Source organism: Canis aureus, chromosome 12 (genome assembly GCF_053574225.1).
Source record: "Canis aureus isolate CA01 chromosome 12, VMU_Caureus_v.1.0, whole genome shotgun sequence".
NCBI classification, from domain to species: domain Eukaryota; kingdom Metazoa; phylum Chordata; class Mammalia; order Carnivora; family Canidae; genus Canis; species Canis aureus.
Genome location: NC_135622.1, coordinates 32,756,317 through 32,782,090, shown reverse-complemented (window position 1 = coordinate 32,782,090; position 25,774 = coordinate 32,756,317). Strand labels below are relative to the sequence as shown.

The following is a 25,774-nucleotide window of genomic DNA, read 5'->3' as shown; positions in this document are numbered from 1 at the left end:
TATAAAACGTTTTCTTAAGAGAATGTCTGAATGCTCTTAAGTATTAGTCATTGCCATTTGGATGCTTTATCTGCTGAGAGGAAAAATTAAAATCCTCTTGTTCCCCTTATGCCCTCCATCTCTTCCTAGGTTGTAGAAATGACAGTAGGGGGGCAAGTAGGGGGAGTAGGGGGAGAGGTAGGGGGCAGAGGGAGGCCCATTTGTAACTAGTCTCTGGTGCTGTATTATGCAACTTCACAATATCTAAGGTACTAAGTGTTGGCCTCAGGGGATGAAACAGCAATTAATGGGTTAGATACACAAATGATTCAATATGTTTGATTCATTTCCATCAAGTAAATATTTTTATCACAAGAACGACTTTTTTCCACTCATCTGTTGATCTGTTGGATTGTCAGTGTATTAGAAGTGAGCATATTCTGATTTACAGGAAAAGTGGGGGAGGATGAGCAAGAGGTTCACCCTGTCTTGGTAACCATCAGAGACAAAGCAGGAATGAACCTTGATGAACCAGATCAAGTCTTGCCCAGAAACCACACAGGGAGCCACGTCCCAAGTAGCTCAGCTATGAATATGTCCACCACAAAGATACTCAGGGGCCTGAGATTCTCATTTCATGGGGACTCATACAAGATATTTGGCAAGGAAATGACAGCTAATTGTCTAGTGAGACAGAGTCATTTTTTAAAAATTTTTATTTATTTTTGATAGTCAGAGAGAGAGAGAGAGGCAGAGACATAGGCAGAGGGAGAAGCAGGCTCCATGCACCGGGAGCCCGACGTGGGATTCGATTCCGGGTCTTCAGGATCGTGCCCTGGGCCAAAGGCAGGCGCTAAACTGCTGTGCCACCCAGGGATCCCCGAGAGACAGAGTCGTTTTAACGGATCACTTAGCTCCTTACTATTTTCACTGAACAGCAAAGATCTGGGCTTATGAGATGAAGCTGTCTCCTAGTATCTGGTTGGGGTCCCAGAGAGTTAGAAAAGGTGGAGACCCTGTTAATGAGAGGTTTCAAGAGAGACAGAGTCAGAGAAGCCAAAGATGTACCTTGTCTCTCTTACAGATTTGGTAGGAATCAGACCTTCCTCAAAGCCCCTTATTAGGGACGCCTGGGTGGCTCAGTGGTTGAGCATCTGCCTTTAGCTCAGGTCATGATCCTGGGGTCCTGGGATCGAGTTCTGCATCGGGCTCCCCGCAGGGAGCCTGCTTCTCCCTCTGCCTATGTCTCTGCCTCTCTGTCTCTCATGAATAAATAAATAAAATCTTAAAAAAAAAAAAAAAAGCTTCTCATTAACTTCACTGTTCAGAACTGGAAGATAGCAAGAACTCCGACTCCATCACTTTATGAGAAAGGGACCTGAATCTCATGGAGCTGGTAAAGAAGTCACAGCTGGAGAATAGGAATATTTTATATGTGCTTGGCACTGTGCTAAGTGGTTTGAGGTGCACATACCTCAGTTAATCCAGTGATTACCAGCCATGACCATGCATCTTAATCACCCATGGAAACAAAAAAATACATAGTTGCTTATGTGTTCCAATCCACCACCCACTAGACACTCAGATTCCTTAGGCTTTGGGTTAGAGTGAAACGCCTATAGTGTTTTGTTTTGTTTTGTTTTGTTTTGTTTTAGCTGCGCAAATGATTCTGAGTTACTTCAGGGTTGAAGACTATTTGTTTAATTCTCACAATCCTTTGAGGCAGGAATATAACTCCATCTTCTGCACTGAGTGGGGCACTTGATGGGATGAGCACTGGGTGTTATTCTTTTTTTTTTTTTCCTGGGTGTTATTCTATATGTTGGCAAATTGAATACCAATAACAAATAAATTTATTTATATATATATATAAACTCCATCTTCTCCAGGAGATAAAAGTGAAGTTCATGTCTTCAGGGGACTAGAACCCAGGTCTATAATTTCTGGTTCCTTGTTTTTTTCCGTTTAACACAACAGCTTTCCTGGAGGGCTGAAGGCTTAGGTTAGAGTGGATAACCCTGCGACTTCCAACTGTATTTCACTTTATCTTTTGAGTGATTGTTCCATGAGAAACCGAGGAATATATTTGCCAGCAGCAGAGTAAACAGAAAAGAGTGTAGGGATTTGCATTGTGGTGCTTTTAATGCTGGTTAGTTGTGTGACTTATGGGCAGGCCACCTGGTTCAGCCTCAGTTTCTCATCTGTATAATGGGAATGGCAAACAATATCTCAAATTGCATTTGAATATTAAATGAGAAAAAACCATATAAAGTAATTAAAATAATGCTGGAACACAGTGGTAGTGTGCGAACAGTTCACATTACTAAACAGGTCCTAATGCTTGTTGCTACATTGATGGCTACTAATAGTTTTCTTTTTGCCAGACAAGGGCATTTTTCCATTCTTTTATTCTCTCCCTTTTTCTGTAGACAAAAGAATGTGGTGACTGGAGAGAAGGCACTAGAGGTAGGATAGAGTCAGAGATCATAATGAATCACGCAGAATCTCTCTTAACCACCCCTCTCCCTACTCAGGATACATAATTTCTAGATATGGGGCTCAATGGGAAAATCAGGTTGGAACAGGGGATGCATCTTAAAACTGCATCTGTCTCTGCCTATCAAACCCTTTATTTTTTTCTCAGATGGAGACTGGTATGGGGAGGTGAAAGCCCCTCCCAAAGATGACACCACTCCTTAAGCATCACACTCTACCTTGGCCTCACTTGAATAAACAGATTCGTCTGGTGTAATCCTAGGAGCCGCTAGACAGAGACAAGTACGTTCATCACTTGAATGGTGAGCTGCAGCGTTAGAGTTTCTCTATTTATACTTTGTTCTGCAGGCAATCCTGATGCTTTTACATAATTGGTGAGCCCCACTGGCTCAGCGAAGAAGGAAACAGGATGAGAAACAGTACTCTCATTTCTGTATAGGTAAATGATGAATTCACAAGCCAGCTTCACTTCCAATTGCTCTAGCTAACCTACCTATTTTAGATTACATGAGATGACAGTGTGTTTTATTGTTTTCCCTCTAAAAGTTGGGCCTTGATGACAGTCAATTTGCCAACACAGGGGAGCCTGCAGGATGATAGGCAGGGCAAGAGATGGTAAATCAGGCTGGCTCATAATTGCTCAAACTTAGCCTTGCTGAGTCGATTCAGAACTTCTGTAATTGCATAATACTCCAAGGTTCAAGAGGATGGATGTTTGGAAGCATTACATACCATGTATACACTCCATAGTGCAAACTTCCATGGTTTCAAAGATTAGCTTTGTGTTCCATACAAAATTGAAATTGAGGCTTGTGAAGTCATAGACTGCACGTGGGAGCCACACACCTGCTCAGGTATAGGAAAAGCCTAGAATGCCAAGGCATTTGAGAAAAATCTGGCTTTTGTATATAGACCTCACCTCTGGATCTTGCCTCCACAGAGGAGTCAGGTATAGACAAGTAGGATTCTGGAAAAGACCTGGATTCTCCTACTCTACCCCTTCCACTCTGGAAGCAGAGGAGAACCAATGGTGTAGGTATTTGACTGACTTGCATTTTGTTTCCTTTTTAGAGATGAAATGGAAGCATCTTTGACTAATGTGTCCACACTTGAATGTCCATAAAAGTAGCAAATGCTGGCGTCCAACTGTTAATGAATGATCTAAAAGATTACTTGGTGGCTTTTAGTATAATCCTGAAATTAGTTAATGGAAGTGCCACTAATGAACATCTATTAATAGGGGCAACTGATGTAACACAGCTAATGTAATGGCCAGGAGGTGTAATCAAACATGTGGATAAAGCAAACCTAATACTGTTCTGTATCAAAGTAGCTCGCTTGAAAAATGTAAAGCTAGAAAATGATCACAACTGAGAGACATTTTAACAACAGGGTCATTGCTTAGGGGGCTTACCTTCGAGTTTTATTATTTTTTTTAAAGATTTTATTTATTTATTCATGAAAGACACAGAGAGAGAGAGAGGCAGACACACAGGCAGAGGGAGAAGCAGGCTCCATGCCGGGAGCCCGATGCGGGACTCAATCCTGGGTCTCCAGGATCACGCTCTGGGCCAAAGGCAGGCGCTAAACCACTGAGCCACCCAGGGATTCCAACCCCCCCCCTCCACCTTTGAGTTTTAAATGGAGAGATGGACAGCTATACTTCGAGACCCTCATTCTCCATAGGCCTTTTCTTGATTATTCTTAACTATTCTTTTTTTTTTTTCCTTAACTATTCTTGATTATTCTTGATGTCAAAGCTCTGATCATTTCTCTGAACTCTTATTACGTAACAAGGAGCTTATGCCTTTTAATTCAACAGTTAAATTTCTTTATGGTTCTTTGTTCTAGGAGTGTTGTAAATCATTAGCGATAGAAACCAGGGACTCTATCCATAATAGGATGTCTTCCCTAACTCTTTTCCTTCTCACCAAACTGCAACTCAGGGGTGAGTAAGTCCCATACTCTGGAATCTCATAGAGTGTTTTGTTTCTTTCTTTATATCCTAATCATACCACGTGCAAATAATCGCTAATGTATCTCCTTGATGAGGTTCTTCAGAATCTGGGCTTGTGTCTTTTATCTCTGATTCCCTACACCAGCACCAGGCTCTGCAGCAATGCCAGGGCAGTGCTGATTATTGTGACCAAAGAGATAATTGTGTTGTTCAGACTTAGTTTGTGCCTATGTCTTAGGCAATTCAGAGAACAAAGAGCTGCTCCCTGCCTTCAAAGGGCTTGGAGTCTAGACATACATACATAGAATTCAGATCATGCTGCCAAATGAATACCTCCAAGAGGAAATGTAATTAGCGTATTTGTAATGTGTGCTTAAAATTACCTTTTCTCTTTCTAAATGAGGTCATTTATTTAAAAAAAAAAGCCAATTTGCCTTGATTACTGCTCTTAGTAAATAAAATTATTGGCAGAGTTCTGACATAGCTCTCTTGTTATGAAATATGGAATCTTGAGAGTCAGTCATTCTCCACCTAATTTCATCTCAGTGTAAAGGATACCCAAGCTCTGGTATCATATATGTGATATCTTTTTTTCTTCTTGCAATGGACACTTGCTTTAGCTATGTCTTTGTACAGACAACATACACACAAAGCAAGAACCAGGGATGTCTATGTGAGATGGAGTTCGTTTTAGCTTTTAGGGACACACAGCTATGTGGAAAAGGCTGCTGTCTACACTGGCATGACACTGGAATCTCAGCCAACTGGAAGCAGCTGCAGCTGCCTGAAAAACAAAGCTGAGGGACTTTGACAGCAGAGGCAAACGGCTGTAGCCCAAATCCCAGGGCATCAAAAGCCCTGCTGTGGGGCCTGGCAAAGGCACCAGTGGACTGGCATCACTGAACTTCATTTAATGAAAAGAGCCCTAGGTCTTCATCGTGGGCCAACTCCATTATTGCCATATTCTGGTCCTCATTAAAGGTTTGGGCAGCAGGGAGCTGTTCACATACAGAGACCTACTGCCATGTACGTGGAAAGCAGAAATGGTAGGTGTGGCTAGAAGTGGTTTACAACAAACCTACATTGTGTACAAATAATCGAGTATGCTAGATTCTACCACCAAACCATGGAGGGGATAACAGTGGTGGAATCATGTTACACCTAGACTTATAGACATTACTTGCTCAATATTTTATGTGAAGGGTGCTCACTTTTTAGTTCTTGCAAATAATGTCTTTTGCTAAGTTGCATCCCTTTTATTAACCTTTAAGAAAGGGAAAGCAATTGTTCTTTCATGTAGTCAAGCCATTACTGATTGAAAGGCTACTATGTGCCAGTCATGATTAATTTCATAATGGTTTCATATGTGTATATATATATATATATATATATTTGTATATATATATATTTGTATATATATATAATGGAATATATGTTCACATGTTAATAAATTGTATTTATTTTTATATGTAACCTAATAACCATAATCATGAAGATGACTGATTTCAACCTTTCATTTTGACTTACACTCTAAAAGCTGTTTACCTGGCTGCTGTTCACATATAAACTGAATTTGTTCCATGTACAATTAACAGGGGTAAAACTTGAATAGAAAAGGTGCCGGTTAGAGATAGCTAACGGCCTCTGACCCCACTAAGTTGCAAGAATATCATTTTCATAATTATAAAAATTAGGAAAATAAAAATGCCACTTCAGGGAAATATATTTTCCCATAAATAAAGATAAATTGTATTTAAGAACACAACTTGGGAACTAATTAAACAGAGCAAACACTTCAAAAAATCAATGGTCTGAGAAACCCTATAATTCTTTTCAAAGCTAATAGAACTTGTCCTTGCATTTATCTCTCTTTTGTATTTTCTGTATAGCAACAAAACTTCATTTGTTTAGTCAATCAAGAGTTAATGTCTACAAGACGCTCTACTGACCTGTCTCCCGAACAAATACTGATAGACCTGTGTTTCCACAGCACCACATCAGTGTTGTAGGTGCACTTTGTCTCCATGTCCTCTCCTGGAAGGGTTCACTATGATCTCCTGAGCATAGTCCGATGACTATAGTTTTCTAAAATGCTCTGGAAATAGCTTGGCAACATCTGTGTTGTGTAATACACATTATCTTTTTGCTCTTTTGTATTCTATCCTTGGTTTCTTAAGGAGCAGTAATTCGTGGGTAAAAGAAAGAGTATTAGGAAAAAGCACGTAGGTTGAAACTATGAATCACATACATCCATGAGAGTCCCATTACTAATGACTATGACGTTGACACAAAAAGCTAGGTTAGTTCCTGACTTATTCGATGGATTCAGACACTTCTGATCTGAGAAAAGTCTTAGGAGAACAGCCAAACAAAACTCATTATTCAGATTTGGAACTAAGGTCTAGAAAGATGAACTGATTCTTTTTTTTACAAGTTCCAAAGTTGGCACCAGAGCTGAGGCTATAAAATATCTCTAGGTCCCCAGTTTGGGATCTTTTCACAGATTCCAGGCTCAAAGACAAACCACTGTATTATGAGAAGGGTACTGGCTTATGGTGCACCCCAGTGACTCCAGAGACATTATGGGTTCCTCTAAAAATTCAGCTTTTACTAAATTTTGTTTGTATGTTTTTCCCATGTTGTATACAAACCCTCAGCTCCAAACAAACCCTGGGCACTTTTGCTTTCCTGCTGTTTTGACTTTGTTTGTGCCTTTCCCAGTTCTAGAATGCTCTGACCATCATTAATTCATTCTAGTTCCCTTAACGTACATTCCAGAGCATGGCTTTCATCCTAACAACTCATGCATTACATTTCAGGTCAGCTGAGAAGCACAACTTACATCTACAATGTAAAACAAGATAAACACTTGCTCTTATCTGCTTTACAATCTTAGTTCAACAAATGAGATGATTGTAACTTTCCATCTCAACTTTTACTTGATCACTAGAAGGATATACATGATAAGCAGGAGCACATTATGAATGACTCAGTGAATGGGAAATGTTCATGCGTGGTTCAATTTTCCTTTAAAATTATACGTAATTGAATGCTGTTTAGGATTAATGAGCCTATATAGACATTTAATATAAAATTCAATGCAAATTTTGTATACAAAGCAAATTCTGCTCTTTACCACATGTGCTTTATAGCCTACAAGAACAAGAGCTAAATGTACTTTTATAAATAAAAGGGTGACTCTGCTCTCTATTTGGAAGAGTCCCTTTGTCTTTGTTTGAAAGCTTCCTTCATGTGGGAGGGAGTTTTCCATATGCAGATATCTGCAGCCATATACGTAGAAGACAGAAATGATGGATATGACTAGAAGCAGTTTAAAAGAAACCTGTTTTGACGTACAAGTAGTTAAATGCTCAGACTGTATCACCAAACCAAGAGGGAGGGTAGAAATCAAGTCTGATCTTTAATGATCTGCCACATTTCTCAAGCCTTGCTTGATTCTCTGAACTGGACCCATAACTGCTTGCTAAAATCTTTCTGGTCTGCTTCGTCTTAGGACACATGATAAGGAATACTTAGTATTTGCAGAGGAGTAGTAAATGCCACCTATGCAAGAGATGTACTGGTTCTTGGCACAATTTTTTTTTTCTGAACTGGAAAAAGGTGATATGAAAAATATAAAGCAAAAACCGAGTTAAATTTCGCAGAATATAATATGTGTAAATATAAAAGAAATGGAAAATATCCACTACCCTTTTGGCATTAACATCTAATTTTGGTGACAATACCTGACACACAACTACAGATCTCTTTTGGTGGCTCAGGACTCCAAATCTTCCCACTTTGTCTTCACAGGGAACATTTTGGAGGAATGGCTGTCTATGTCTTTCAAAATGGCTGTATCAGTGCTGTGTTTTCATCCCCTCTTTTTCTTTCTTCTTGATTCAAGGGCAAAATACTCATTCTTTTCTTCCGGGATTCACTTCAAATGGGTTTCTCCATCTATTGTGAATCTGGTATTCTCACTTTTCTCTTAAAATTAATTCTTCTGCAGAGCTCCTTACGTGGATCTCCTCCCCTGAGTTTTGGGCAATTATATTCCCTCATCTCTTTCACATAAATCTCACTTGGAAGACAAACCCCTCAGGTTAGACTGCTGTCGGGTGTGTGCATTTCTCATCGAGAGCCAGCAACACCTACATCAATAGCATCCACCTTCACTGCCACCTGCGAAAGCATCTTACGCTTTGGGAACCTATTTTCTTTTCTTTAGCATTTCTGTTTGAATGTGAATCTGGCCCAGGACAGGGACACTGGAGCCAGGCCTGGCTGTCCCTGGGCTCTGCCTGGGACATATAATGTGGGGGGCTCTGGATTAGGGACTAGAGTCGTTAGGAGTAAGATAAAGTTTCTGAGATCCAGGAGCATACAATCTGATAGAATGAGGCTGTGTGTCCTAAGACAGAGCAGGCCAGGAAGGTGTTAGCAGGCAATGAGGTCCAGCTCAAAGATTAAAGCAAGGCTTGAAACAGGTGGTAGATTATGAAAGGTCAAGTAGACAAAGCATCAGAATCTGGTTAGGTGTTTGTCGAAGTAGAAACCCCGAGGAGAACTTCGTTATGAGCCAAAAGACTCTTTGTGCTCTGTCTTTTGGACCTTCCACTCTATCTGGGCACCTAAGTCATAGGATAGTAACTAAAAGCAAAGAAAATCCGGGTCACATAGGTGGTGATGGGGTGCTTACTTTTGGCTGGCACATAGATGCTCCGATTAGAGACAAAGTGTGTTATTTTGAGAGAAATGGAGCATGTGAATATGGCACAGATCGCTATTTTTTGCTCTTTTGTGCTTACTTTAGCAGCACATATACTGTTTTTTTTTTTTTTTGCTCTCCAACTTTTTTTCAAGGAATTACAAGGGATATATATTCAGAATGATGTGCTGTTTAGATGGCAGTTATCTACACACGGAGACTGGAAGTTAGGAGAGTAGGACTAGATGGAAAAATGAGGATTTGATGCATATTGTCAAACTGAATGGCCTTTGTGAAGCAGCCCTAACCACTTTATGTTACTGCCCAAATTCCTCTTCTGTTTCTTGCTGGCAATACCCCCTAAGGCAGAGCTGTGCAGTAAGTCTTCCAAATTCCTTGAATCTGCATAGTCTATGAAGTTAAGTGTGTTTCTATTATATAAAATAACTCAAACATTGTTCAAAGAATATCTTTTGTGAATTTCTTTTTCTTCTGGAGAAGATTAATGTACATCATTAGCTATAGAAGCCCTTCTCTCCTAAAAGTAACAATGTAGGTACTTAGGTGTTATTTGCAGTGGAATTTACCTTTATAGTGATAATTGCAGTAACCTTTTAAATGAACATATGCATCTACCAGAACCTGCACCTGTCATTATTGCCGTGGAAACAGCTCCAAAACATAAGATACAATTCTATTATTGAGGCCATATAGTTTCCCAAATAAATTTTAATGAAATTGTAACAGGAAAAAATAAAAGAAGAATTTTATGGAGAATAATTTTAAATTATTTAGTGAAGTTTGCAAAAAATCTTACTAAAACCACATTGGTAACCTTCATCTGAATAAGAAATAATGGTCAGTGAATGTCAAGCATACATAAAGGAATATAAAGGAGGTTTATTTAAAGGTAAATGAAGCACCCAAATTTTACCTCTTTAAGTTTATCTTTAAAGATTTATTTTTTTATTTATTTATGATAGACACACACAGAGAGAGAGAGAGAGGCAGAGACACAGGCAGAGGGAGAAGCAGGCCCATCCAGGAGCCCGATGCGGGACTCGATCCCGGAACTCCAGGATCGCGCCCTGGGCCAAAGGCAGGCGCGAAACCGCTGAGCCACCCAGGGATCCCCTAAGTTTATCTTTAACACTGTTTTCAATCACTATTCCTATCATTGGTTGAAGCATAGCATTAGCTGTCTGGTGGCACCTACTGAGATCATGGAGTTACCTGAAGATTTTTCTAGTTTCTGTCATCTTTGAGCTTTCTGTTGTTATATGTGAAACAGATTTAGAGCTACGTTACTTTCAGAGCTGAGAGACCTAAGAGATGTCTATTCCAGCTCTTTACTTTCCAGATGAGGGAACCAAGGTCCAAAAAGGTAAATGGCGTGTCCAAGGTACACAAGTTCATATGGCTGGACCAAAACTCAGGTCCCTGATTCTCCTCCCCACATACAATCACTGTGCTGCCTTGGGAATATGGCCCACCTCCCCACCAGGTAAAGCTGGTGCATTCTTTCATGGAGGGAGAAACTCAAGCTCTGGACTTGAATATCTGGGCTTTTATTGCTCAAAATCTTCAAAATGCACTAGTCCAATTTGTTAAATGAAATAAAATTTGAACTTCTCCCTTAAAGGATGTGTCTACTTACAAAATCGATTGATTACATGGGGATTACTACTTTGCACTTTAGAAACTGAACTAATACTTTAATATAATTTTTAAAAGGGGAAGTTTTTTCGATTTGTAATCATTGCTTCATTTCTTCTTTACTTTGATGTCATGCGAATCAAATGTCCCAGGCTCATAATAAAGCCAACTGTGAAATCTGTGTGCAGTTCCAAGTCAAGAGCCTGGGAAACCCATTGATAGGTCTGAATTTAAAGATATCTGATGATGGTTGGGATTTCAATATATTATTTTGAGCATGTAGTTATGGCGTTATATGTGAGGAAAGAAAGCCCTCACGGTCATAAATTATAACTAGGAAATGGGTACTCCCAGAGACAGAGAATACTTATTATGTAATGCTCGTTAAGGGTTGATGGTGTGGCAGGCTCTGGGCCGAGTGTCTGGCAGAGCCAAGGACTCCCCAGGCTCTAGGAGGCTCCTGAGACAATGTGTCATGTAGTGATGATGGGTGGAAAATACTCTCACTGTTCAAGATGTGGATTGTTTTGGCTTCCTTCGGGTTAGGCTTTTGGCACTTGAACTGGTCCCAATGTAACACCACAGCTGGAAAATGACATTATTTGGATTGGTTAAGAGGAGCTTTTGAATTGAACTCTACTGCAGCATTAAAGAAGGGAAAATGTGCCTGCCACATTCAGCAAGTCTTAGAGGAGACGTCTTTCTATTGTTCACGTGTTTGCAGATGAATATGATTATTAACACTTTTTTGTATAGATATGCAGGTATATAAGACACTCAAGGTTATATAAATCTGTCTTACTAGAATAATTCATTCCATAAATATGTAGTGGGCACATATTCAATGGAACACTGTTCCAGTATGTACATGTGCATACACACACATACAGACACACTTGCGTGTCACTTTTAAAACAGAGATAATGAATTCCTTCCTCACAGGTATTATAAGACATAGCATGAGTAAAGCACATGGGGTGTAGAAGGCTGCCATAAATATTAATTCCCTTTACATTTCTTCTTTGCCATCCCTCAGCTTTGGGATATGAATAACCTTTCTGTCCTTCCAAATTCTGCAAACCACCCCCAACATGAGAGAGAAAGAAGAGTGTGGAGATGATCTGTTGTAAGTCCAATTCAGAGCCTGGGACACCCATGCTAAAACTTCTCCTTCTAAAGAAGGAGCCCATAGACTCTGGCTTGTCGCCTTTTGGATCCAGAAAGGATAGGAGTTTTTTTTCATCATAAATATCACCAACTTGTCCAAATCCAGTGAGAGTAGACAAATAGATATAGGTATTTTTTCTAACTATACAATTAATACATTTATGTTGTTGAATATTTGGGATAGAAAAAAATAATTATGTATAATACTATAATTCAAGTAATGTTCCACTGAACAATTTGGTGTATTTCCTATAGCTTGCTCTTGACTTTGGGGCAGACTCCTAAGAAATGAACACGATGGGACTATGCTATCTCAATTTTGACTACACATATTGTTATATATAGCAGCAATGCCTTATGACTTCCCCAAGCAGAGGAAAAGATATGTAATGTGAGAGAGAGAGCGAGAGAGGGTAGGGAGAGAATGTATATGTGAATACTGAGGAGCAATGAGTCCACTAGAACTTCACGACAAGCTGGAACCGAAAACATCAAATATATTTGATGCTCGGTCTTTGTAACTATCATTTTAGAATACAAACTAAGACATAAGGGTAAGAAGTCTGCATGTCATGTCACATTTGCAAATAAAGCTAAAATGGCTTTGTGTAACTTGTAATCTCACTGTTGTCCTGGATATTCCCCTATCAGGCCACCTTGTGTTTATGTAGCTTCTCGCTATGGCATGTGCTCGGAGCAGAAAAGGATATAATTATAAATCTCCATCCACTAACAAGAACAATGGTTGCACCCAGAAACCAGACTCTCCTTCTGTGAAGCTCTACATAGGAAACGGAATGGTGTAGATACCATTTTGAATGTCAAAGGCCTAAAAATGTTAGGAAAATGGCTGCCACTGGTTCTTTGTACCAGGCACGTCTTTGATCATTTACTCATGGTATTACTTTATCCATCCTGTCCCAAGCAAACCGAAGACCAGGGATTTTAAGATACCATGCTTATAATTACTCAACAAAAGCAAAAGACAAAGAAGTATATGATCATAGTGCATTTCAAGACTTTCTAGGCTTACTTAGAAAGAAAAGAAGCTAAATTTGTGTCTCTGAGCAAAGTAAGCCAGACTAGAAGGAGAAACTTGAAATGCAGAGTATACTTTGTGCTATCTCCATTTGATAGAAGCAAAGCTAATGAGGTTCTGCTCTTTATATCACGATTATTACGACTGTTTTTCTAAATCCGGCATCTTCGAGAAGATAGTGCAATTACCACAAATCATTTGTTCCTTCAACAAACATGCATACAAATGCCTACTGAATGCCAGTAAGAGCAGGACCGGTGACATGGAGGTGTCATTTCATGAACCATAGTTTCTACATTAAGTAGCTACAATGATTTGGATACTAAGGAACTAAACTAAACTTTTAGAACAAACTAAGGAAGTATTTACTGGAGTTATTTCCGACTCAAGGAAAGAAGCTAGAAAAATTTTTGAAGTCTAAATTTCAACATAAAGTATTAGTGACATCATAGCTTTAGGGTAGGTTTTACCTGCTTTAGATGAAGAAATACATTCAAATGGAACCTGTGGCCCATAACCTCACTCTGGGAAAACCGACAAAGAAATGCAAAATTACATCAGTGCTATATAGCTCCTGAAGGGTAGTATTGCACTTCTCCTTTCTGATGGATCCACCTGTGCCCTCAAAGTATATTCACAGTGGAGAGGGCACCAACTCCGCTGTGCATTTATAGTTGAATCTATTTTTTTCCCTGACAGAGAAAAATATTCCGATGGGAGAAGAATTTCCATGCTCTAGGGCTTCCCTCTGATAAGTCTTAAGTGCTGGCTAAAGAAATATTTCCAAGACCTCAAGAGGACCACTTGAATCAGGAGCAACGTAAGAGGAAAGTAGGTAGAATGGGGACAGCTTGCAGGCAGATTGTGACATTTCTGAGTAATTACTGAGTGCAGAAGGTTCTGGAGTTGGAGGGCCAACTCTCCATCAGCAGTCCGCCTTCTCTGATACGAAAAATGAACATTTGAGCAATTTAATGGAAAGCTGTGAAAACGCAGCTGCAAGCATTGCATTCCAGTGAGATTGCTTCCTCTAAGCTTTCCTATTTAGAACATGTGAAGCCTTCCAGACTTTCTCCCTCGGGGATTAGAAAGTAAGCAGAAGCTCTGGGCCCTTGGCTTTAGCAATGGGTGGTGAACCAGGGGAGAGTCAATGCAAATGAAGAGGGCCACAGTCTAACCACCATCATTGCATTTACTGAGCACCTACTATGGGAGAGTCTTGTTCTGAGCGTTTCACATCTGTTATCTCTTTAAATTTCCCAACAACACTAAGGTAATGACAGCCTTTCCTGCCAACCTATGAAGCCCAGGCTGGGAGTTGTCCAATGACTTTTCCTGTATAATCTCGCCCTAAGGGAAGACGTTACTCTGATTTTTCCACCTCATGTTTTTCCCTGGCAATTGCTGTGAGAGAATGTTGTTTTTGGAGTTGGGTAGGCAAGTGTTGTACATGATATGAAACCCCCTCCCCCCAAAAAAAAAATCTGACACAAAGCATTAGTCAATTTCAGCCCCTCTATGCATGATCAAGGCCTTTTCCCACTGCTAGATATTTTTAAATGAACAGATTTGCCTCAATTTTCAGCTGGGCTTTTGCTCTTTGTGGAATGCCACCCCAGCCAGCCTCAGAAGCACTAAAAGAGGATCAGTTATACTATGGAGCAGCCACACGGGGGCACTCCTGAGATCCAGAGGAGTCTTCCTACCAAAGAAAGAATCACTGGAGTCCCAGATGAGCCGGTGGGTGTGTTTAACAAAGGGAAAGAATGTCTGGAGGATAAGACCCAGTGCACTCATTCTTTGGAAAATGTCTGCTTTATGTATTTGCCAAGTGATAAGGAATCTAGTAAATCTAGTATAATCAAAGGGCATTTGACTATTTATAGTGTTCGAAGGTAGCTTCCTAGCTTTTGAGAGAATTATATAAATGGCTATGTTAAAAATAGGCAACCAATATAATTGAGCAACCTGAAATAGGCTATGATACACACCATATGTTATGGCTATGGAAAATAAAAAGAAAAGGAATTCAGTATAAATTGAGAATCATTCTCACATATATTGACCCAGTCTCATGGAAGAGGCACATAGATTGGAATTTTACCCCTTGTGCTGTTGTATGTACAGATCTTTCTCCCCAGTATGACACCCTCCTCTTTAGCACCCTCTTTGAAATAGCTTTGATCTATTTGTTTTTGATCAGTCTATGGCTGATCCCCAATATCCCTTCCGGCTCCCAACATGTACTAATAGTCACATTAAGTGCCTGTAAATGAAGAGATATGTTCAAGCCATTTTTATCTTGTGACAGAACTAACAGTGAAAGTAGACAGTAAACAGTAAATACCCACCTAGAAAGACTAATGTGTAAATCTAAAGTAGATTAGTGAGAATTTCTCTAGACAGAGTGCTTGAGAGGACAATTTAGCAAGCGTGGAATTTGACAAGGTAAAATTTTTGCACGTTCTAACTTTATGCTGTACATATCTATTTGTTTCTGCCTGGAAAAGAACCATTAATATACAAGACCCACTTGAACCACCTAATTTAGCAGAAGAACCCAAACCAAAGAAGGCATGTCTTAGCATTAATATTTTCATTTGGTTTCATCTTATTTATAAAGGTGACTCTTTAAAAAAAAAAAATCACTCCCTGGGGTTCCCTGGGTGGCTTAGCAGTTTGGCACCTGCCTTCAGCCTGGGGTGTGATCCTGGAGTCCTGGGATCGAGTCCCGGATCAGGCTCCCTGCATGGAGCCTGCTTCTCCCTCTGCCTGTGTCTCTGCCTCTCTCTTTCTCCCTCTCTCTGTCTCTCATGAATAAATAAATAAAATCTTAAAAAAAAAAACCACTCCTTATATACACCCTTATGTTTATTACAGCATTATTTACAATAGCTAAAATATGGAATCAACACACATGTCCATCCATAGATAGATGGATAAAGAAGATGTGATATATATATGTATAAATTATTTAAGTAAATAAATATATATATATGCGGAATATTACTCAGCCATAAAAAGCATGAGATCTTGTCATTTGTGACAAAATGGTTGGACCTAGCAGGTTTTATGTTAAGTGAAATAAGTCAGACAGAGAAAGACAAATGCCGTATCATTTCATTTATATGCAGAATTTATGGGGCACCTGGGTGGCTCAGTTGGTTAAGCATCTGATTCTTGGTTTTTGGCCCAGGTCATGATCTTAGGGTCATAAGATCGAGCCCTGTGTTGGGCTCCCCACTCAGCAGGGAGTCTACTTCTCCTCTCTCTCTCCCTCTCTCCCTCTGCCCCTCCCCCCACTCATGAACTGTCTCTCTAAAATAAATAAATATTTAAAAAATTTTTAAAAATAAAACATAAGCAAACAAACAAAAAACAGAATCAGACCTATAAATACAAACTGATGGTTACCACAGGGAAGGGAGGTAAGGGGAGGGGCAAAATGGGTAAAGGACAGTAAGCGATACAGGCTTCCAGTTTGGCTCCAGTTATGTTATTAATAAATCATGGGAATAAAAGGTACAGCATAGGGAATATAATGATACTGTAATAGAGTTGTATGATGACAGATGGAAGCTACACTTGTAGTGAGGGCAGCATAATGTATAAACTTATTGAATCACTATGTTGTACACCTGAAACTAATGTAACATCATGTGTCAACTATATTCAAATTTTAAAAAGTAAATAAATTACTCCTTCCCTGCACTATTTGCTGCTCTCTTGAGATGCATGTTATGATAAATGCAAACAAATATTTTAAAATCATACCAAATATCCCCAAACAGATATCATGTCCAATTTCTAATCTGCAATAATGTTTTATGTATTATTATATTTAATATAATCATTTATAATTATGTATTATATGTGTGTCAGAGAGATGTTGAATGTTTTATATACATTGCCTTATTTTATTCCAGAAAATCCATTTTATAAATGAGGAAATTGATGTTTACAGAAGTTAAGCAACTTGTCTACGTTTGCATAGTTAATAAGTAGCTGAACTGAGACTCCATAGGTTTGTTTCAGCAGCCTATGATTGTAATTGTTATACTCTATGACTAGATTGGACTAGTTTATCAAATAGCTCTTCAATTAACCCCTCTTCTTTTAAGAGTTTTAGCAGATTTTAAGTATTTCTTTTCCTAGCTAGTCAAGAACTTAATTTTTAAGCTGTAGACACACATAAGTTACGATTAAAAAAAAAAAAAAAAACCAAATACATGCTCCAGATAGAGACTAGAGTTGCATTTCTTGCCAGTGGGTGGCTACAGCCACACTATAAAGCACATGATACACATCCATCCAGACCTTGCTTTAGAAACCCATTTTGAAGAGGGAAAACTAGAAATACGTAGACTGTGGTCTTCATTCCATTTAATAAGGCCTGCTTTTATTGGGTTTCCCCTATAATTATGCAACTTTTAGCCAGAGTCAAAATAAGGCAAAGATGTTTTTCTGCTTGGATTTTATTCAACATGGTTCATTTGTAAATGCTTCCAACTGGTCCCCATGACAGACTTTGTTCACTGTAGTTCTTCTTGACTTTCATTAAGCAGAACCTCAGATCTGAGCAGTGTGGCCCAGACATTGGGCTGGTCAGCCTGCTCAGCAGTTCATCTTCCTGAACATCACCTTTAAGATCTGCCAGTTGAGTGTGTGGTGTTTCCAGCGTTGCCTTCCAAATAGACATTTTATAAGGAAAAGTGGCTGCTGCATAATTCATTTCAGAAAGAAGATGGTGAACACGTTTTGCTTTGATACGCCTTCACACGAAGTCTGTTTGTTCATGGGAGGTTTGCGTTCTCTTAAGCATGCAGTTTTTTAAAAAATTCTGACTACTTGTTTATGGGCTTCTATTCCAACACTTTGGAGAAGATTTTTTTTTTTTTAATTTGTTTTCAATGCTGTCACTTTAAAGGAAAATGGTCAGATGTGACTAGGGCTGGGCAAATGTGGTCTTGCTTTCACTGCCTGACAAAACTTGCAGTCTAATAGACTTCTGTTTAAAACAAATGAGCATGTTCCATCATTGCCTCAGATTCTTCCTTCTTTCCCCATATCTTCTGGAATGTAACATCTAAGGGTGGGAAACAGTCATTTTAGTGGGAAAACATGCTGGAGGGGAAAGGCCATTTCCTACAGACTACCGCTAGAGGAGAATTTGGTCCTCATCTTTGGCAGAAGTGGGGAGTTAGTACCTTTGAATCAACTCTGAGCTATGTGAAGCCTTTGAGCCTTGGTGAATTTTCCAAGCACAGGGCATTGGCTTTCTGTAGCCTGGAATGAAGAAGTCTACTGTCCTCCAGAGAGCATGGCAAGTGCGGGTGAGGTGCACTGCTTAGCTATGGCCCACCATGGTCCTGACCAGTCAGACTCCCGGTTAGGCCTAATCACAGAGGGCTTTGTTGACAGATGATTGGAAATGCTCCTGACCAAAGTAACTTTAGAACACAGCAGAGGTGTGTGTATAAGTGTATGTGTGGTTTTCGGGTGTGTGTGTGTGTGTGCACATGCACATAGAGAGAGAGGAGTCTGAGGCATGGATCTCACTAATGTGATTATTTAAATAAACTCTCCCAAATGCTAGAGTAGCAGATGGCACTACAAAAATGAAGAAAAAAGGCTCAGGGCATATATGTCACATTAGCTATATTGGCCTGCATTCAAATGATAAACATTTTCATCACCCCAGGTTATAGCTGTTTTAAATTTTTTGTTAATATGTTAATAGAAAATGCAAATTCACACATAGAATTCTAATAAAAATGCATAAATAATTAGACTTTACAAGAGCAAAGGACCTTAGGGATTATTTCCTCCAGCCCTCATTGTAAAGGTGAGGTCAAGAATTAAACCAAATTGCAGAGAAGTTCAGTGTCTTGCTAAATGTCTTACAGGTAATTGAAGGTACAACTGTGATTAAAATATAGATTCTCTGACTCTATGTTCAGTGTTATTTCCACTATCACCTATAATAGATTTAGAGGCAAAGATTAACTTGTGTCAGCTATGCGCAATTCCCAATAAAATGTTGCAACAACCCTTGATGAGTGTGTATTCCCTGATTTCATACTTGGTGGAAGGTAGTGATTCTGAGTCCATTAAAATGATTGCTTGATTTTTTGAATCGTAGTTCTCTATTACACCAAAACTATTTATAGAACTTTTTTAAATATTTTATTTATTTATTCATGAGAGACATAGAGAGAGAGAGGCAGAGACACGGGCAGAGGGAGAAGCAAGCTCCATGCAGGGAGCCTGATTTGGGATTTGATCCCGGGACTCCGGGATCACACCCTGAGCCACAGGCAGACGCTCAACTGCTGAGCCACCCAGGCATTCCTATTTATAGAACTTTTTAAAAATCACTTTCAAGGAGATAAATAAATAAAATTTTCAGCTTTTGAGGACACTAAGGTATATTAAGCAAATGAAATATTCCAGATTGTGGATTAAAAATAAAGTACAAACTATAGGGTGCCTTTTTTCCACAGTTATTTGAAATTTATTATAATGTTTTCCTATTGAGGTCTTATTGGGAGAGAAAAGAAAATCTGTCAGTTTTTTCTAGATTTAATAAATTTCCTTTGAGTGATATATAGCTGGGAACAAAAGTACTGCATATATAAACAAATTACGATGACAGTAGCCAAGGAGAAGCCTGAAAGTGGGCCTACCACCTATTGATGGAGAAGATCTAGCTCTAATCTTAAGAACCTTAGGTCATTTCTGGTTTTGAAGGGTGGTATTATTTATTTATTGCAAAGTAACATTTTGGTCATAAGCAATTTCAAAACAAACAAATCTATACCCAATGATGTCTTCTATCTTGATTTTTGCATCACCGGAGGCAAAAGATTTTTATTTCTAGGGACATTCAGTGGGAGCAGGGTGGGTAGCAGGGCTGAAAATGGGATAAGCCAATTGTTACAGGACTGTGTCAATTTTCTTATGCTGTGATACCTCTAGGAAACACATACAGATGAAACCCAGATTTCACAAAAGTCAATTGTTCTTGAGATGGAATTATGGCTCCTTCCAATTCTCTTCATGATGTTATAAACAGAAAGCAATGACTGAGGAGGGAGACCACACTAAGAGATGCATACCGCCCTGACAATTTAAGCAGATGGATTCATTTGGTGTGGCACCTCTCAGGGTTGCCATGAGCTCATCAGAAATGTCTCTGTTACAATGTCAGCCAAATGGAAAACAGGCCTATTGCTCTAGAGATGCCCATACATTGTTGAAAGGAGCTTCTCTCAAGACCTTTTGAAATAAATAGAATAGTTATAAAATTTTAAGTATCTTTACTTGGGGTAAGTGCTAACAAACAAAATGACATGTCCCATTTATTATCAGTGGTTTCCAAAATTCAGTGCCTGCTTGGTTCATTCCCATCATTCACCATGTTCCATATTTTCATAAGCCTTCAGGTTTTCATGTGGGTGGACAGGCCTCGGTCTTACTCTGCCAGTCTCCAACAGCGGGGTAAGACAGAGAGGAGGTATTGCTTTTCTCACCCTAAGAAGCATTATTCTAGATGAATCTTCCAAAACTATCTAAGCTTTTAAATGTGTTTTTTTAATTATATTTTATTTTTTTAATATAAAGTTAGGTAAATATTACCATTGCTTTGTTTCTCAGGTTGTATCATAGTTAAAATTGCCAAAGAATCATCTAAATACTGAGAGTAATGACAAACGATAATGTATACTGTGGCTCAAGCTGTTTTCCAATCTGATTAGCTACCAAGATCGTATTTAAGACTAGGAAGGGTGGAGACTTCACTGGAAATGACTCATGGATGTTCGGTTTGTGGATTTTATTTGGAAAAAAAAAAAAAAAGATGTGTTTTGATATGTAGCAATAGTTGTTTCAAAGAAAAGTGTTGAGTCAATATTGAGAAATACACCTCCAAATCTATTAATCGAGGTATTTACTCTTAAAATGTGTGTGTGACATTCTTAAAGTAATTCAAGGTATCATTGTTGATACCTGGACTTGACAACCTATGAAATAATTCCTTAATTCTTAAATGGATATTGTGATGAATATTAAAAATGCTAGCAGAACAAAAATTGTCTGGAAATACAGAGAATGGTTTCTTCAGTATTGCTTTCTTATTAGGAAAGGAAGAAATTTAATATGGTGTAAGAATAGAATTTTGGAATTAGGTTGAGTTAAAATTCTTGCCTACCAGTAAGTGGCATTAGACAAATTACTTAACATCTTGAGCTCAGTTTCTTAATCTAGGAAGTGAGAATAGTATATGTATTATGAAGAGATTATAGATATTGAATAGGTGAAACAATCTAAGATATGCTTCGCCAGTAGCAGGTGCTTAATATATCACGCCATTAAAGTTGGTGATTATTAACTAGGGCTTTACAATAAAATAATCGATTCAAATTTTAAAGATGCACATGCCCTGGTTCTATGACAGGAAATTCTAAATCCAGAGGGGTACTTTTGTGTTTGGAGAAAGCTCCCCAGATGATTCTGGTGCACACTCTGGTTAAGAATGACCAGTCCAGAGGCACCTGGGTGTCTCAGTGATTGAGCAGCTGCATTCAGCTCTGGTTGTGATCCCAGGGTCTTGAGATCGAGTCCTGCATCTGGCTCCCCACAGGGAGCCTGCTCCTCCCTTTGCCTTTGCCTATGTCTCTGCCTCTCTCTCTCTCTCTGTGTCTCTCATGAATAAATAAATAAATAAAATCTTAATAAAAAAGAATGACTAGTTCAGTTAATTTTCATCTTTTCAATAGAGGTACACATGAAATATTTCTTGGACACCCTTGGACTGAAGAAACTTTCTCCTAACCAAGCCTCTCTATGGCCAGTTATTTAATTTGGGGTTTGGGGAAGGACAGTTGGGATATTTTCCCAGAGTACTTCAGTGCTATATAGCTAAACAACAGCAACAACAAAACCCACAAAAAACTAAACCAAACAAAAAAATCTTAAGTATATTTGTATGCGAAAAAGTGCCTATGTCTATCCAGTAGTTCCACTAATGGGATCATGGAACTATGGGAGGTAAGAGTTTGATTCCCACTCAGGCTTTTTAGTTTTCTCAGCTACTCAAGCCCTGCCCCCCACAAGCCATTGCATGAAGGCATCAGGCAGCAGAGTGTATACAGATCTACAGAACCTCCTGAAATTACTGGGAAGAGTTAAATATTAGCAAGTGGTAATAAAAAAAAAAAAGTGCTTTTTTCAATAATCATTTTGAAGGTTTGTTTTTTTTTTAAGAGCCCCCCTGAAATACTGGGTGTCTGAATGGGATATTACTAAAATACTAGGGTATGAAAATAATTCTCTTTTTAACATTAAAAAAAGAGAAAAATCTCACTAGAAAAAACTCAGCGTATGAGGTGGATAAGCTTCAGACAAAGGGAAAACCAAATCTGCTAATCAGTGACACAAAAAAATATCAACCTCTACTTCATGTTGCCAGAGAGACCGTGTAAACAGACTTATACAAAGAGAAGTGGCTGGCTGGCAATAAGGCTAATGTGGAAAACCTCTTCATTGTTGTGTGGCATGCTTCTTTTCAGAACAGCAGGAAAAGGTGGTGGGCAGAGAGGAAGGAAAACAAGAATAGAAGAGTCTTTCTTCCAAAGAGGGGCATCTGAGTCCCTGAGGGATGAACTTAGCCCACTCGGGATGACATCTTAGTAAATTACTTGGAAATAAAGCCTGGAAGGCCTATGAATTGTCTCACAATTCCCTTAGTACTCTGTTCTTTGATCAGCTGCGTGAGGAAGTAGGCTCATAAGGGATTTTTTTTTTAGAGGGAGGGGGAGGGGCAGAGAGGGAAGGAGAGAGAATCTCAAGCAGAATTCCCTGCTGAGTACAGAGCCCAGGGGCCTCGATCTCAGGACCTGAGATCATGACCTGAGACCAAATCAAGAGTCAGATGCTTCATGCATCAAGCCACCCAGGCGCCCCACAAAGGAGATCTTTTAATTCAAGCTTTCAACCTATGTTTACTTTGTGTTTTCCATGCAGGGGCAATGCCTGGAAGTTGGGGAAAGGGTGAGTAACTGAATCTGTCTGACTGCTGGAGGTCACCATTTAATAAGTAAATACAGAGTAGGCCCCATCTGACTTACAGATCTTTCCTCTTAAAAGTTTATCTAGTCTAACCACATACCTAAATGCAATTATTTCCCCTGCATTAACGTCAACACAAACAGGGTATTATATATAAATACAGTGGAGTTTCAGATGATCCTGTTCAAGATGTTTGCAGTACATGGTATAGAAAAATGCTCTCATTATAAGCTTTAGAGAGAAAAATGTTGTTTTTACACCACCATACATGCAGTACGATTACTTATCTGTAGAACTCTTCGGCAAACAATAAGTAAACAGGGGTCTTTAATGATGGATATGAAAACTAGGGATTATCGTTTTCTTCCTTCTTTTAATTTGTCTCCAAATTTTCTATAATGTGCCCATATAAGAATTTATAGTTTATTAATGTGAATTTGGCTGCAGATGTTGAACTTTGTAGTTTATTCTTTTATAGAGTCTGAAGTGAGCACCATGAAGCTTGACAAAAATCAAGATATAAAACAGTTCTTTCTACATCTGCATATTTGTCTGCAAGTTTTTTTTGTTTTTTTTTTTAAGAAAATGCCTTTTTAAATGTGTTTCTTCAAACCTGTCACCATAGAAGTTGCTTGTTTTGAGAGGGGATAAAATAAGATTGCAAACCAGCTCTTACTTCATTGCAGTTTCCACCTAATCAGAAGGCAAGTGTTAGCATTGGTAGTTACACATTAAAAGGAAAAAAAAAAAAAGGAGTCCTTTCCAATTGCTAAGTCATCGATAGATTAAAAATAGAAATGAGATTGGGGTCTTAAGTCATTTCCCCACAGTGTGAGGGTCAGAAAGAACACCACTTTGGAAAAAGGCAGCCAATGCTCAGTGCCCAGTCTTGGCAAGTTGAATTAATAACACTGCTTATCAAGCTGCTCTTAACTTGAGTTGTTAAATGTGCTTTTTTCTTTGTAGGATGTTCTGCTGTTGGATCATACGGACAGCCTCTTCAGAAAGGTCATCAGGAAACATGAAGTTAAATGTAGCAAAGAATTGCTGTTTTCAACTCTCAAAAATATCATTTTCTTTATACAACTGGGTGAAACATTACCCTGTGTTTTCATTTCAAATTTTGCTCCAGAAAATTATGCTTTAACCATCAAGACACACACTCCACGACAATGCCATCCTAGTGAGATCTAGTCAGTCTGAGTAGCTGGTAAACTTATCAGATCCACCGAACTCTCAGGAGATTGTGAACTTCTGCTGGCACATTGGTTTCTGTTCATTTTCACAAGATTGACAGGCTCATTATGGTAATACGGACATCTCTACTTGAGAGCTCATACTGTGCAATTGTAATTTTGCATATGTTAATGAGGAGACATATCAAAGAGTGAACATTTGGGCTGATGTGCAAGGCACCATTTAATTATCAGAACAGTATGGGATTGAGCTCTGTCATTGATTCTTCCATCCCTTCCACCTTGTCTTTTCTCAGATTATTCTATTTCTTCCTAGGTTTTCTTTCTTTCTCTTCTTTCCTTTGTTTCCCCCCAATAAATGACAGATTTTTTTTTTAATGCCATCTCTATGGCTGCACTGGAAACAAGAATTCTTTCCTCCTAGTTGTTGCTTAACATCTGCAAATGTGAGAGAATTTTAACATGACAAACAACAAAGAATTAGAAATAAACTGACACGAAACAGCGGCTCTTCTCTCCCCCACCTCCATGGTGGAAATGATGATATCCTCACCATCTGCACATTCGCAGGCTGTTGAGTGGGTAGAAAACCAGCTGGAGATGCAGCCCATGGCAGGGATCCAGAGCCTAAGCTTCTGGGAGGTCCTAGAAGCTCAAGATGCCTCTCAGCTATTGGATTATCTCTTGCCATGTATATTCAAGGGGACAATGTAAAACATGTTTCCAACCTCTTCGTATGGAGAGGATTTCCATAAACAGAAGGCTAAGGTAGAGTAGGGGATGGTGTTTTGGACTCAGTGTTCAGGAACCAAGTCCTTGGGGGTCTTCATTTGCAATTTGAGTATCTTAGGTCTATCACTTCACCTCTCTGGAGTCTGGTTTTCTCATTTCAAAAGGGACAGCTTCCAGCTTTAAAATCCCATGATTTTGTAATGGAAAATACGTGCAGAATTAAGAGAAGGATGAAAATAGTTTAGGGATGTCTCCTTCACCTTGGTTGACAAATTATGTTTTATTTTATTTTGTTTTGTTTAAAAGATTTTATTTATTTATTTGAGAGACAGAGCATGCAAGAGCAGGATGAGGGGCAGAGGGACAAGCAGACTCCTGGCTGAGCAGGGAGCCCAATGTGGGGCTCCATCCCAGGACTCCAGGATCACGACCTGAGCTGAAGGCAGATGCTCAACCACTGAGCCACCCAGGTGCCCCAACAAATTATGTTAAGAGTAGAATATCACTGCACTTCCAAAATATGTCCCTGAGGCAAGAGTTGTGGTGGAAAAGTAAACAGAATGCCATACTCTTCCCATCAGCTAACTGAGGAAATATGATTATTCTGAGCCCAAGAGACTCTGCTAAAAAAGATAGAGGCGATGGCTCCATTTGGTTCCTGCAAGGCGCCAACTTGTGTCCATGTGTGTGCCAGAATGGAAGTTAGGGCCATGGTACAATCATCCCAGTCTGCAAACAGGGAGAGTGGGGCTGACAGGCCCTAGGCGCTGTTC

General features: G+C 39.2%; 1 protein-coding gene and 2 long non-coding RNA genes across 24 annotated transcripts in view; 1 reads left to right on the top strand and 2 right to left on the bottom strand.

Annotated features, from left to right (window-relative positions):
• Positions 1 to 25,774, bottom strand: part of SLC8A1 (solute carrier family 8 member A1) — a 385,502-nt gene that overhangs the window by 108,590 nt on the left and 251,138 nt on the right. The gene's annotated exons all lie outside the window — the stretch shown is intronic.
• Positions 692 to 7,319, bottom strand: LOC144280939 (uncharacterized). Its single transcript, XR_013349388.1, has 2 exons — positions 6,382 to 7,319; positions 692 to 995 (listed from the first exon to the last, which is right to left on the bottom strand). It is a non-coding gene; the product is annotated as an uncharacterized LOC144280939 (long non-coding RNA).
• On the top strand, positions 7,215 to 23,904 carry LOC144280938 (uncharacterized). The gene is made up of 6 exons (XR_013349387.1): positions 7,215 to 7,251; positions 11,836 to 11,925; positions 13,705 to 13,836; positions 14,591 to 14,745; positions 23,029 to 23,055; positions 23,552 to 23,904. It is a non-coding gene; the product is annotated as an uncharacterized LOC144280938 (long non-coding RNA).